General features: G+C 37.3%; 1 pseudogene; it reads right to left on the reverse strand.

Annotated features, from left to right (window-relative positions):
* Positions 1-3,092: 3,092 nt before the first annotated feature.
* LOC107669093 (DNA polymerase nu-like) overlaps positions 3,093-12,036 on the reverse strand; it is a 36,555-nt pseudogene continuing 27,611 nt past the window's right edge.

A 12,036-nucleotide genomic window follows, 5' to 3' on the forward strand; every position in this document is an offset into this window, starting at 1 on the left:
GTGTAAGAAACAGAAATAAAGTGCATTCTTTGTATATACATTTCTAGTGTTGACGATAAGGCATTCAGATTGACCTTGGTAACCTGCATGAAAGAGATGGCTGCTAAGAATGTTTCACTTAACAGAGGAAAAAGGGAGTCGGGGAAAATCCACAATGGTAGATGTTCTTGCTTCATCACTGTCACCCTTTAGGGGATGCATAGAACAAGCCAAGGCACCAATTTGTGGAGCTGCTCCCTTCTCCCTTCATTTTCTAGGTTGAAAGCACTCCCTTAATTGTGGCTTCAAGTGCCAAGGAGGTAGTGGCACTTGTAGCACAATTGTAAGATTTTTTTTTTTTGGTTAATTTTTTAAATAAGGGTTTGTCTTATGCTTATCTATCATCCACTACAATGTATTAAAAGTATTTTTTGAAAGTTAAATTTGCCAAAGTCGGGATGTTTGCTGTATTTCATTCTTTTGCCATTTGTCTTTAAGATGTTACCACAACTCATCTTTGTAGAATTCATTTTGGAAATCAAGCCTATGTGCCATCTTATCAAGCAATAATACAAAGTACCACAGCTGAAAAACAAAACAAAACATAAGAACATGATCCATGAGATTATAAAAATGTTAAAATGCTGCATTGATGTTCAATCCCTCATACTTTACTGGTGACAGTCGCTAAGATGTTATTAGTATTGGCACAGCAACATCACCACGGGCAAGCCAAGGCCTGACAAAGTGTGAATGTGAATTTAATTTTTTGTATATTCTCATTACGTTTTATATTTCCTTAATTCTAATTACAACTAACATGTTTACTTGCATCTTGTATTCTTCAGTTTACAGTGGATTTTTATGTTGTACTGATATGAAGCCCGGAAAAATAAGTGAAAAACCTTTGTGACTGGGTGATGTCATGGGCCTCTGAAAGTTGTGTCAAGCTCTGAACCACGATTGGTCGGTCTCAAATATCCACCGTCTCCTGATTCACCAGGAGTGCAGTCTCCAACAATCTGTGACAGTAATCTAAACAGAGAAATCAACCACACACCAGTTTTACAAGTGGCGCAATACGCACAGGTTCATATTAACAAAGCTTTTATGATTTTTCTTGAAAACAAAAACAATTAAACTTTTTTATTAACATTTTAATATGTGTAAAGTTGTAAAGTGTAATTTACTGTAAATAGCATTTGGGGACATTTTATGATCATTTTGTAACAGAAACTATATGAATATAATTAAGAAAAACAAATAAAAAACAACAACAGTACACTTTGGGAAACAACTGCAAACTGAGACACAATTCTAACTATACAATCAGCTTACATTTGTGCCAGTCAGAGCAAATGCAACTTTCAGAGTCCCAGCATCCTCTCAGTACTTATTATGGGCTTTTAGAAGTTACTACTAGTTACTAATTATTGTACATTACTGATAATTAACGGGTAAATCCCTGGAAATACTTTGGAAATGTATGGCACTTAAAAGATAATTTCACAAGTTGGCAGTAACACTTTTTCTTTGCTTTATAAATGCTCATGTTTACAATTTCTGGTGTAAGTTGGCATTAGTTACCCCATTTATGTCAGCGTGGTCACATTTCAGTCATTGGCTGCCTGTTACTATAGAAACAAGCCCACACAAAGCACAGCAGGGAAATGATATGTGGCCATACATGGGGGCAGGGTCAGAAACCACAAATGGGGCTGGGTCTAGTATGATAATGAGGGCTGGGTAGAATTGTGTTTAGGGAAAAATTAGGTTTGAGGTTTTCAGCATGGTAAATCTGACCTTGCTTTACCTGTTTGGTTGCAGTGATCACCTGGTTCTTTGAGTCTGAAATCATTGTACTGCCTGAGTTTCCTTTGGAGTTTTGTTTTAACTGCTGTTTAAGTTCCCCCTTTTTCATTCATTTCCTCAATACACAGGAACTTTGGAAAGATGTAAAGAAGTGTTTTCCTGAATTATGAAAGAAAAGGGTGTACATACTGTATCAATTAAAGGAATGATTCATAAAGCTTGTACACGTGTGTCTGAACAAGTTTTAAAAGCAACGGATGCGCACACATCAAGAACATTCAAAAGTCTAGTTAGATAAGGGCAACTTTATTTACCTCTTATTATGGCAGTATGGTTTGGAGATGTTATTGATAACAGTGGCCTTTGAAAAGACCTTTGATTTCAGCAAGTCAACAACTCTGTAATACATTTCCTATGTAAGTAATATGGAAGGCTCAAATAATTTGTTTAAAACATGATCTCATTACTGATCCCCCATTACACATCCTAAAGGATCTTCTCCACCAAATCTCAGTGATGCTAAGCATTCATTAATGGCTCTGAGAGAGAACAGACAGATTATGACCTAGCAGGGTAAACGGTTTCTACTCTCAGCACCAGACCTTTAAGAACAGGCTTTCAGGGATATCTTGACATTCAGACAGGGTTACAGCCATCTGCGCTGTTATCGCCTCTGAAAACACAACAGCCACCTGCACAGTGACTGGAACATTTTTCAAGGGCGTGTTTGTGATAGAGTGTACTGCGAGGGGGCACAGAAGATCTGACGCCACAGACGGACACTGAAAATCTGGGTCAGTCAGTGTGTGTGTGTGTGTGTGTGTGTGTGGACTGTGTACACATGAGACAGAGATATAGCGAAAAGGCAGTGGGCTGGTTCTAAACAAGTTGTGAGGTGCCGTGGAAACAAAAGAGATAAGATTAACGGGTTTAAAATGGAGTGAGCGAGACGCACTAAATGAGGACCGAGTTTATTAATATTCATCAGGAGACAATGTTCCATCACAGAGGCTGAGAAACAGACAGCAGCACCATCAGCTCACCAAGCCAATAATACACCTGAAATTAAGTCATCTTTATGACAGAGGCCCATATTTATTATTTGTTCACTGAATATATCAATAGAGAGATGTATTGAAGAGCAAATGGCAACATCAGGTGTACAAACAGTGTAAAGAAACAAAAAACAAATTTAATAGCTACTTCTATTGTCATGCAAAGAGATACTAGCTTCTGAACAGTTAGAAGAAAAACAGAATACAACAGTAAAAGGATAAAAATGAATCAAGGGAAGCCGTTGCCCTCGGATACATCTGTGAGAAACAAGAATTGGGAACTGCAGCTGCCTGGTTACCATAGTTACAGGATGAGAGGAAGAGTGGGAGACTCAGAGAGATGTAGCTGTAATATTGCAGGGGAGGCCCATCTCGCACATTGAGCCCCATGATGGTCCAGTGGACAGTGAGACTTTGAGGGGCACCTGAGGATAGAGAGAAATGAACTGGGATCACTAGAGCACCTATATCTTCTGATCTACAACTGCTGCATCATTTAGTTTTACAGTAATTTAAAGCCAGGCTGTAGGAGGGAAGGCCATCTGGAAATGCAGTGCAGCTTAATTAGGTTACCAATCAAATGCTATGACACAGTGAATCGCATTTATAGAGGACAAAGCTGTTTGAAAGTCTGTCTGATATGATTAAGGCTTCTAATAGAGCTATAATATCTGTCTGAAGCAATAAGGAAGAAAGTAAATAGATCATGGCATGTTACTTTCTCTACATCAAGAAGCTCTTCCTTATACTAAGATAAATTGACCACCATTTAAATGAAGCTGTGTGGGTGTTCACTTACAGAGAGATTTACTCCCAAATTTTCAATGTGCTGAAGAGATTCCATGGTCTTCTTCACCAACACTGTTCACCAACATAATAATCAAAATGTTTAAATGGCCAATGTTTTTTGTCTCTAATTGATAGCGTTTAATCCCATGCTATCTCACAAAACTAAAAAATTCTAAAGACATTAATCAAATATTACTTAGAAATAAAAATGTAAAAGCTACTTTAATAGTATATAAATAATACTAAAATAACACCACAGAAAAATAGTTTATTTACTCAGAATTATTTGAAATTAACTACTTATTTCACTTGTTCCTTATATAAAAGGACATGTGTGGTCTCCCTCACCAGCACACTGCTCTAATTGTGAGATCTCCACTTCAAACAGCAGCTCATCATGGATTCGAGCCACCAGCCTAAAAAGATAAAGAGACACAACAACTAGAAGAGAACTATCAATCTTAACATGGAGATAACCAGACCATGACCACCAACCCATGATGTGTTTAGCTTCTGGAGTGTGACGGCAATATTACATTAAATCTGTCAATGCTTTACATTGGTCTGGAAGCCATCTATTGCAGACATATCTCCTAATACTCACTGAACAGAACAGAAAGAGACTTGGAGGGAGGGGCAAGGAGAAAGAACAAAGAAGGAGGGACTGAGAGACGCTAACGAAGATAAACGACTGTAATATATATATATAGAGCTGCATTGCAAGTTGAGTGATTCACACAGATGGACAGAGGAAGGAAAAAAGAGAGAAGATCAGGGATATGTAGAAAAAGAATGAAAGGAAAGGTATCCTTGGATAAGAAAGATAGCATTAGCATATGTAAACATTAACATAAACCTAGATTAAAAAATGCTGCGAAAATAATTTTCTTTGTTAGTGAATGATACCTAACGCATTATAGGGACAGTTTGTAAAAGGGATAGTTAGTAAAAATTTAAATTCTGCTTTCATTTAGTCACCATTATGTTGTTCTAAACCTGTTCTAAACCTCTGTTCTAAATTATGTTGTTCTAAACCTCAATGTTTTTACATCCATACATAAGAGGTCAGTGGTCACCAAAACTGTTTTGGCTACCAACATTCTCCAAAATCTCTTCTTCTGTATTTTTCAGAAGTAAGAAAGTCATACAGGTTTGGAACAACATGAGGGTGACTAACAGATAACAGAATTCTCATTTTTTGGTGAACCATCCATTTAACTAATTGAAAATTACTGTAAAATATTACTGCATTTCCCATATACAAAATGTATTATTCAGGTACACTTGGGATTATAAGAGAGGGAGGGAGTGGAAAGTTGGAAGGATGGATGTACCTGGCAGTGTTAGAGGCAGAAGCCACTTGAAAGCAGATTTTGATCATTGCCATTTTGGCTAGGTCTGCAGCTGAGCCTAATGGAACACACACAGCCATTGTGATGATCACAGATGTAGCAAACATTACAAACACAAGTAGAAACGCACGCAATACCCTGTAGTATAAAGTTGACCGCCTGTCTCTCTGCTTGGTTTCGAAGGCTCCAGTCAGCGGAGTGAATGTGAGGGAGAGAAAGGCGCCTTCCCATTATGGACTTGACAAAATCTAAGGCATCATTAAGAAAGAACACACACAGCAACTTATACACTCATTCAGCCTTATTATACTCAGTCACTCATTCACACGCAGACTCTTTACGAATCACTCATGCCAGTGCATTCCGGGGTAAGTCAGACAATAGGTCAAGCTTTACGCATAAACCCCTGTTGGAAAAGAGTGAGGTCAGCCAGTGGACTCATTCGGAAAATCTCAGAAGCACAGAGACGACAGGGGCACAAAGAGAGAACACTGCATGGATATGTGTAACAGTGTTCAGGAATGTGTTTGGCTCAGTGTGGGCGTGTCATATGAACAGATAACAATGATGATGCATCACTGGAAATTGCTATTGTGTTTCTCTCTCTGCTGTTGTAGATGATGAGAATGGGTGTTGCGTCTGTGTTTTGTTTGTCAAACGCAAAATGTTTGTGTGTATTTGTCTCGGGCGTATCCTCTTAGAAGTGTGTGACAGTAACGTTGCCGGTGCACGTTACTTTTCAAAGTTTTGTGTACTTAAATATCATACAGTGGCCAAAAATATTTGGACACTTAATCCACCCAAAACAACAGCAACAAATCTGTGATAATTTACTCAGCCTCATTTCATTCCAAACCTGTTTGACTTTCTTCTCTCAACATAACAGAAAAGACAATAGTTTGAACAACGTTTTAACTATTTTGTCCATACAAAAAAATTTAGTGGGGTCAAAAGCAACCAACAATTTTTATTATATGAACAGAACAGAATTTTCATTATTGGGTGAAAGAAAGAAAAGGTGGCCATTTTAGAAGATGTAGTCACATAGGCGTCCTAGCAGAATAACCACAGATGTAGGGAAGATTAACTACCATAACTGTTTGACAAGCGGAAAATGTCCAAACCACTTTTTGTAAGTAAGCTTGTGCTATTTTTCTTTGCATTAACAAAATATCAAACCAAATGATATTTATTTTCAGTGACATACACATATTTTTTTAATGAGTTCACCTCCCCCTGTAGTCATGCTGAACACAGAAGAAGATACCTTGAATAATGTTGATATTGGTAACCAAACCATTCCACAGAAGAAAGTCATTCATACAGGTTTAGAACAACATAAGGGTGACTAAATGATAACAATATTAATGTTTGGGTGAAATAACCATTTAAGTATCCAAATACTTTTTGGGCCACTGGGCCCTCCATCACAGCATGCATCAACAGAGAATATGTTATTCTCCTTTTCACCTCTGAGGAAGGTCCTGTGTCAGTCTTGTCTCCTTTACATTAAGCTACATAAATGCGTCTCTCTAAATTAAAAAAGGCAGCACAGGGAGTCTCCCTGAGCAGAAGATTAGACGCAATGACACTCCTACTGGAACTCCCTGTTCTAGAACAGATTATGGAGAGAGAAAGCTCACTCTGTACAGCCCTTCTCCATTTCATTTTCTTGAATCTCTTTCCTCCCTTTCAGAACTCGATAAATTTCTCAGCTAAAATGATAGCAGGTGTTTTGAGGCTGTGCAGGCATGTCAATGCCTCCAGTTTTGATTTTGTAATGAGCGCACTGGAAGAAACTTTCAGTCCTGGAACTTCAGTTTCATTCTGTTTCTGCCTGTTTGATAAGTAACTCTCTGAACATTAAACATTTCAGCATACCTTACAATGTGATTGGATACATTTTCTAAACTATTTGTCAATTATGGTATGCGCTAAATGAGACAATCAGCTATCAGAACAGGAACACGGACAATATTTTTTTTTCTTATTCTGACTGATTGTCTGAAGGCAATACAGTGAAATCTATGAAATGTTTGATAGCAATGGTACAGTCAGAAAGTCAATATTTTCCATTGGTAAGAAATAGTGCTTAGTTCTCTGCAGTGATCCAATACCTTTACTGTAGTAAAATAACTCAGCATATCAGTCGCAATCTGATAATGCCTGACAAAAAAAAAAAGTAGCTACAAACCTAACACTGTCTATTTTATTACTGGACTTAATGTATGCTATTGTATTTTCTTATTTATTATTTGATCTTCTTATTTTTAGCTATTAATCATTCGTACTTAACTAATATCTTGTGATACCTTCTATTTAGCTGCCTTGCATTGTTCTTTATTTTGTGTTGCCATACATTTTATTAATATTTCTCATGCCAATACAGCACACCAAACAAAATTTACATTTCATACTTTATAATAATAGTAAAACGGCCAGTAAACGGCACACTTGACCTTTTCAAGCAACACTGACATGAAACGTGAATATAATATAGAATATAATGGCAGCAGCAAATGTAACTATGTAATTCACAGTAGGAGAAGTGAAAGAATGAGTGTGTGTGACTTAAGTTCACAGCATGGTGTAAAACCATGATGTCCAAACCACTTTTGGGAGAGAGTGTCAGTTGCTGTGCTGCTCTGCTTAGTTTCTTCAACTCTGCTCTGTGTTTATCACACATACCATGTTTGTGGCAGTGCTGGATGTTTTGCTGGATGAAGGCCGGCACCTCTCTGTATGTCTGTAGGAAAGTGTCCTGAAAACGACTGGCCTCATCTGCACTGCACTCACACCCAGAATACCAGACAACTGCTCTCTTCCTGTGTGTGAGGGTGTCGAGTAAAAGGGAGAGAGAGAAAGTCAGTGGAAAAAAGCAAGAGAGAACAGAAATATTCCATGCATAAAACAGTTCAAGGTGAGACAAAAAAGACAAAGTGAGGTGAGAAGAGGCTCAGAAAGATTAAGAGAAATAGGTTAAACTGAGCACCCCATTCTCCCAATGTTGCTATGACGACAACTACCATGACAACAAATGTGATGACATAAAAACAAGATATAATGGGAGAGCACTGACTTTTGCCTCTACCGATATTGCTAATGTAAAATAACATACACAATAATTATACTTTTATTCACAAAAGAAGCAAAAGTTCCTATTCATCAAAGAATCCTAGTAAAAGATATCATGATTTCGATAAAAAATGTTAGTTGACCAAAAAAATGAAAATTCCGTCATCACTTTACCCTCATGTCGTTCCATACCTGCATGGATTTCATTCTTCTGTTGAACACAAAAGAAGATATTTTAAAGAATGTGGGTAACCACAAACAGATGAGGGTAGCCATTGACTTGAATAGTATAGAAAAAAAAAATAGAATGGAAATCAATATCTACCATCAGCTGTTTGGTTAACAACATTCTTCAAAATATCTTCTTTTATGCTCAACAGAAGAATGAAATTCATACACATTTGGAATGACATGAGGCCGAGTAAATGATTGAAGAAATTTCATATTGGTTATCCCATTGGCTGTACCTTTATTCCTGTAAAGCAGCACAACCGTTTTCAACATTGATAATAAGAAATGTTTCTTGAGCACCAAATCACATAATTAGAATGAAGGATCATGTGACACTGAAGACTGAAGTAATGGCTGTTGAAAACTCAGCCTAGCCATCACAGGAATAAATTACATATATAATTATATTGATAAATAAAAAAGTTATTTTAAATTATAATATTATTTCACAATATTACTGTTTTACTATTAAGTCTAAGTGTTTTATTCATCCACCAGGCAAAAATTATAACTCTGATGATGTACAAAATTAATAGCACACCTCACAAAAAACCCACACAATTTGAGGTGTCATCATGTCCATAGCACAAATAAGCTGTATGCAAGAGTTTATACTTAGGTCTAATGGTTTGCTCAGAACTCTAACCCTAATTATAGTGTTAACATCACCAGTGACGCTTTGCAAGCAGCACTAATAAATACCTAGGAAATACTGTAGCATCAGATGTAATGTAGCTACTAACAACTTGCATTAGAAAGTGTGCAGTACCCCAACCAATCAAAATGCAAAGAATTTCTCATCAGTCCAACTACAGAGTCACATGACATGGCTGAAACCCATGCTGCTTGCTTTAGTTTATACACAGTGACCTGTTGAATGAAACAGGATGGAGTTCATATACCAGCAAGACTCAGGCTAATTTTTACCTGACCTTCTGTCTGCCTGTAATTGAGATTATTTCTAGACAGAAAGAGAGAGATGAATATATCAAGCATGTGAGCAGGAAGATGAAGGCAGCAGCAGGCACGCAGGAGTGATGAAGAGTGTGTCGCTGTGCATTCTCACTGGTTGAAATCATTTTCTCTCTAGTGCCCCTCCTTTTGCCTAATTACTCCAAACTAAACAATCCTTCTCTCTGGGATGCTCAATAGTTAGCCTCTCATATTCTGACCCAGTTGTGTGTGTGTCCACCCCTCCCCCTCACCTATGAGTGTGTGTGTGTGTTTGATTGTCTTCTATGCTACACCTCCTTTTAGTATTCGGTAACCATGGCAATTCTTAGCTTTCTGCAGGATTATCAACATATGCTGACACTAGCACTCTCTTTCTCTCACTCACGTTCTACCAGCACTCAGTCACTCATTATTTCCTTCTTCATGCTGTCTCTCTCTTTCTCGTTTTCCTGAGATGACATTATGGTCGAAATTAAAATGTTTCATTCTGGCGCATCACGGCTTATGCCTTTATAAGAGTGCAATAAATGTCTTTTTCTGTATTTAGCAACTTAATGCTCACAAACAAATTTTGGTGAGCCACTTGTGTGATGCTGGACTGAAAAATATAAATGAGAGAGAGAGAAAAAAAACACAGAGATACATTCAAGTTGACCCAGTAAAAGTAAAGTAGAACAGTGACACCCTCCTTCAGTCCCTCTCTTCCCTCCACACACACATAATAAGATTCTTCTCTAGTACGGTTGTAGTCATGGAGGCCACATTCTGGGAGATCTCTGTTAGCAACCACTATGAACAATAAGGCTCTCTGCACTTGACTCATAGAACAAAGCCCTCCAGTCTGGGTCACAACTTTTCTCTTTATTTCTTCCTATCTGTACCATCTATCTCTTTAATTCTAAAAAAAATCAATTTATGTATCTCTGCCTATGCCACAATCTTCCCTGTCTGTCTAAATACAGATAAAAATATGGATAGTTTATTTACATTTTGAAACAGTCAATTGTGTTTTCAAATATTTTTCCCCAATTTTTTTCTCTCATTTAAAATTCTAAGTTTCCAAATTCAAAATGTCCACATTTCTTTTCAAAAGGATACACTACTATTCAAAAGTTTTGTTTGTTTTTTAAAGAAATTAATAATTTTATTCAGCACTGACTTTTGCCACTACTGATACTGATAATGTAATATAATACTTTTATTCAGGAAGAATGCATTAAATTGATCAAAAGTAACAGTAAAGCCATTTATACCTGTTACCACAGATTTCTATTTCATATAAACTATTATATTTAACTTTATATTCCTTAAAAACTTCTGAAGAAAAATATCACAGTTCCACAACTATTTTCAACATTGATAACAGCAAGAAATATTTGAGCACCTATTATGATTTCTGATGGATCATTTGACACTGAAGACTGGATTAATGGCTGCTGAAAATGTACATTTTTAAAATGTAATAATTGTAATAATATTTTACAATATTACTGTTTTAGCTGTATTTTATTTATCAAATAAATGCAGCTTTGTTGAGAAATGGAGACGACTTTCAAAAACATTTTTAAAAAATGTTACTGATCCCAAACGTTTGAACGATAGTATAATTAACTCAGAAATGACATTTCTGCCATCCATTCACCCTCATGTTGATTGAAAGTTATATTTTTCCCTGACTGCTGCTTTTGAATTCACATCTTCTGTGCCTAAAGAAGTGTTGCAAGTAATGGCCTTTCAACTGTACATGTTCCTGTGTGCCATCACCCTATCAGCGCTGTCAAGATGTCAATTTCTTACGGCTCCACAGTAATTAGTAACATGGTATTTACGGCTCAGGGGAGCGCCCATGAGCAAAGATGGCAGCATGCAGGAATGCAACAGCCACTGAAGAGAAGCCGTGTGGTTTGAGTTAGCAAAACAGCACTTTTAAATGCTTGGTAAAATATATGATAAATATTGCCATGTTCTGTACTTTCTGTAGATTGAAGTGATGGTTTGCATGCATTATGGGTAACATAGTTCTCACCAGCTCCATAAACCACAGAGTAGACGATACGCTTGGCATGCTCTCTGTCCTCCAGACTTACTCTGTCCTCACTCATACCCTTCCTAAAGACAAAGACAGAGACATTTATGTAATGAAAGTGCTAGCAGTGCTGGTGGAATCCGTGTTTGTAAAGTGACAGGGAATCAGAGGCTGCCCAGCAGATGTCTTACTGCATTAGAGAAGCAGCCAGTGTTGGATCAGCACTCACAAGTTATTATATCAAAATCTCAGCTCTTTTGTGTGAGCAACACACACATACATACATAAAAGAAGGAATATGCTAACAGAAATGCTGTGATGATCTGGGGTAATATCCATCCTCACACACAAACTGGGCTCATGTCAGCAATCAAATCACACTTTGTCTTGACAGGCCTGTCACCGTGCGCTACGGTAACTGTGGAGATGTGAGCATCAGACTGATCTTGCTCTCTGTCTGGTTGACTGCACACAGCCTCAGGGTGAAACACACAGACTGGTACTGCAGGACACTTTGCCCTCTTGTCAGCCTGTATTTTACCTTTTGTGTGGGTGACAAATGGAACATCTAGCATTCTTTAAACTCTTTTTGGTCGACTCTCTGTGTCTTCTTAACCTGTTACCTAAAGTATGAACATTAAACTTTGTTGGCTTGTTTTTAAATAGCATGCATATGAAGTCTCTACTAACTATTAGAGATGTCACAAAAATGAACACTTTTTAATTGTTCGGCAACCAGACAATACATATATTTTTTTATATA

This window comes from Sinocyclocheilus anshuiensis, unplaced genomic scaffold, assembly GCF_001515605.1.
Source record: "Sinocyclocheilus anshuiensis isolate Anshui unplaced genomic scaffold, SAMN03320099.WGS_v1.1 scaffold337, whole genome shotgun sequence".
NCBI lineage: Eukaryota > Metazoa > Chordata > Actinopteri > Cypriniformes > Cyprinidae > Sinocyclocheilus > Sinocyclocheilus anshuiensis.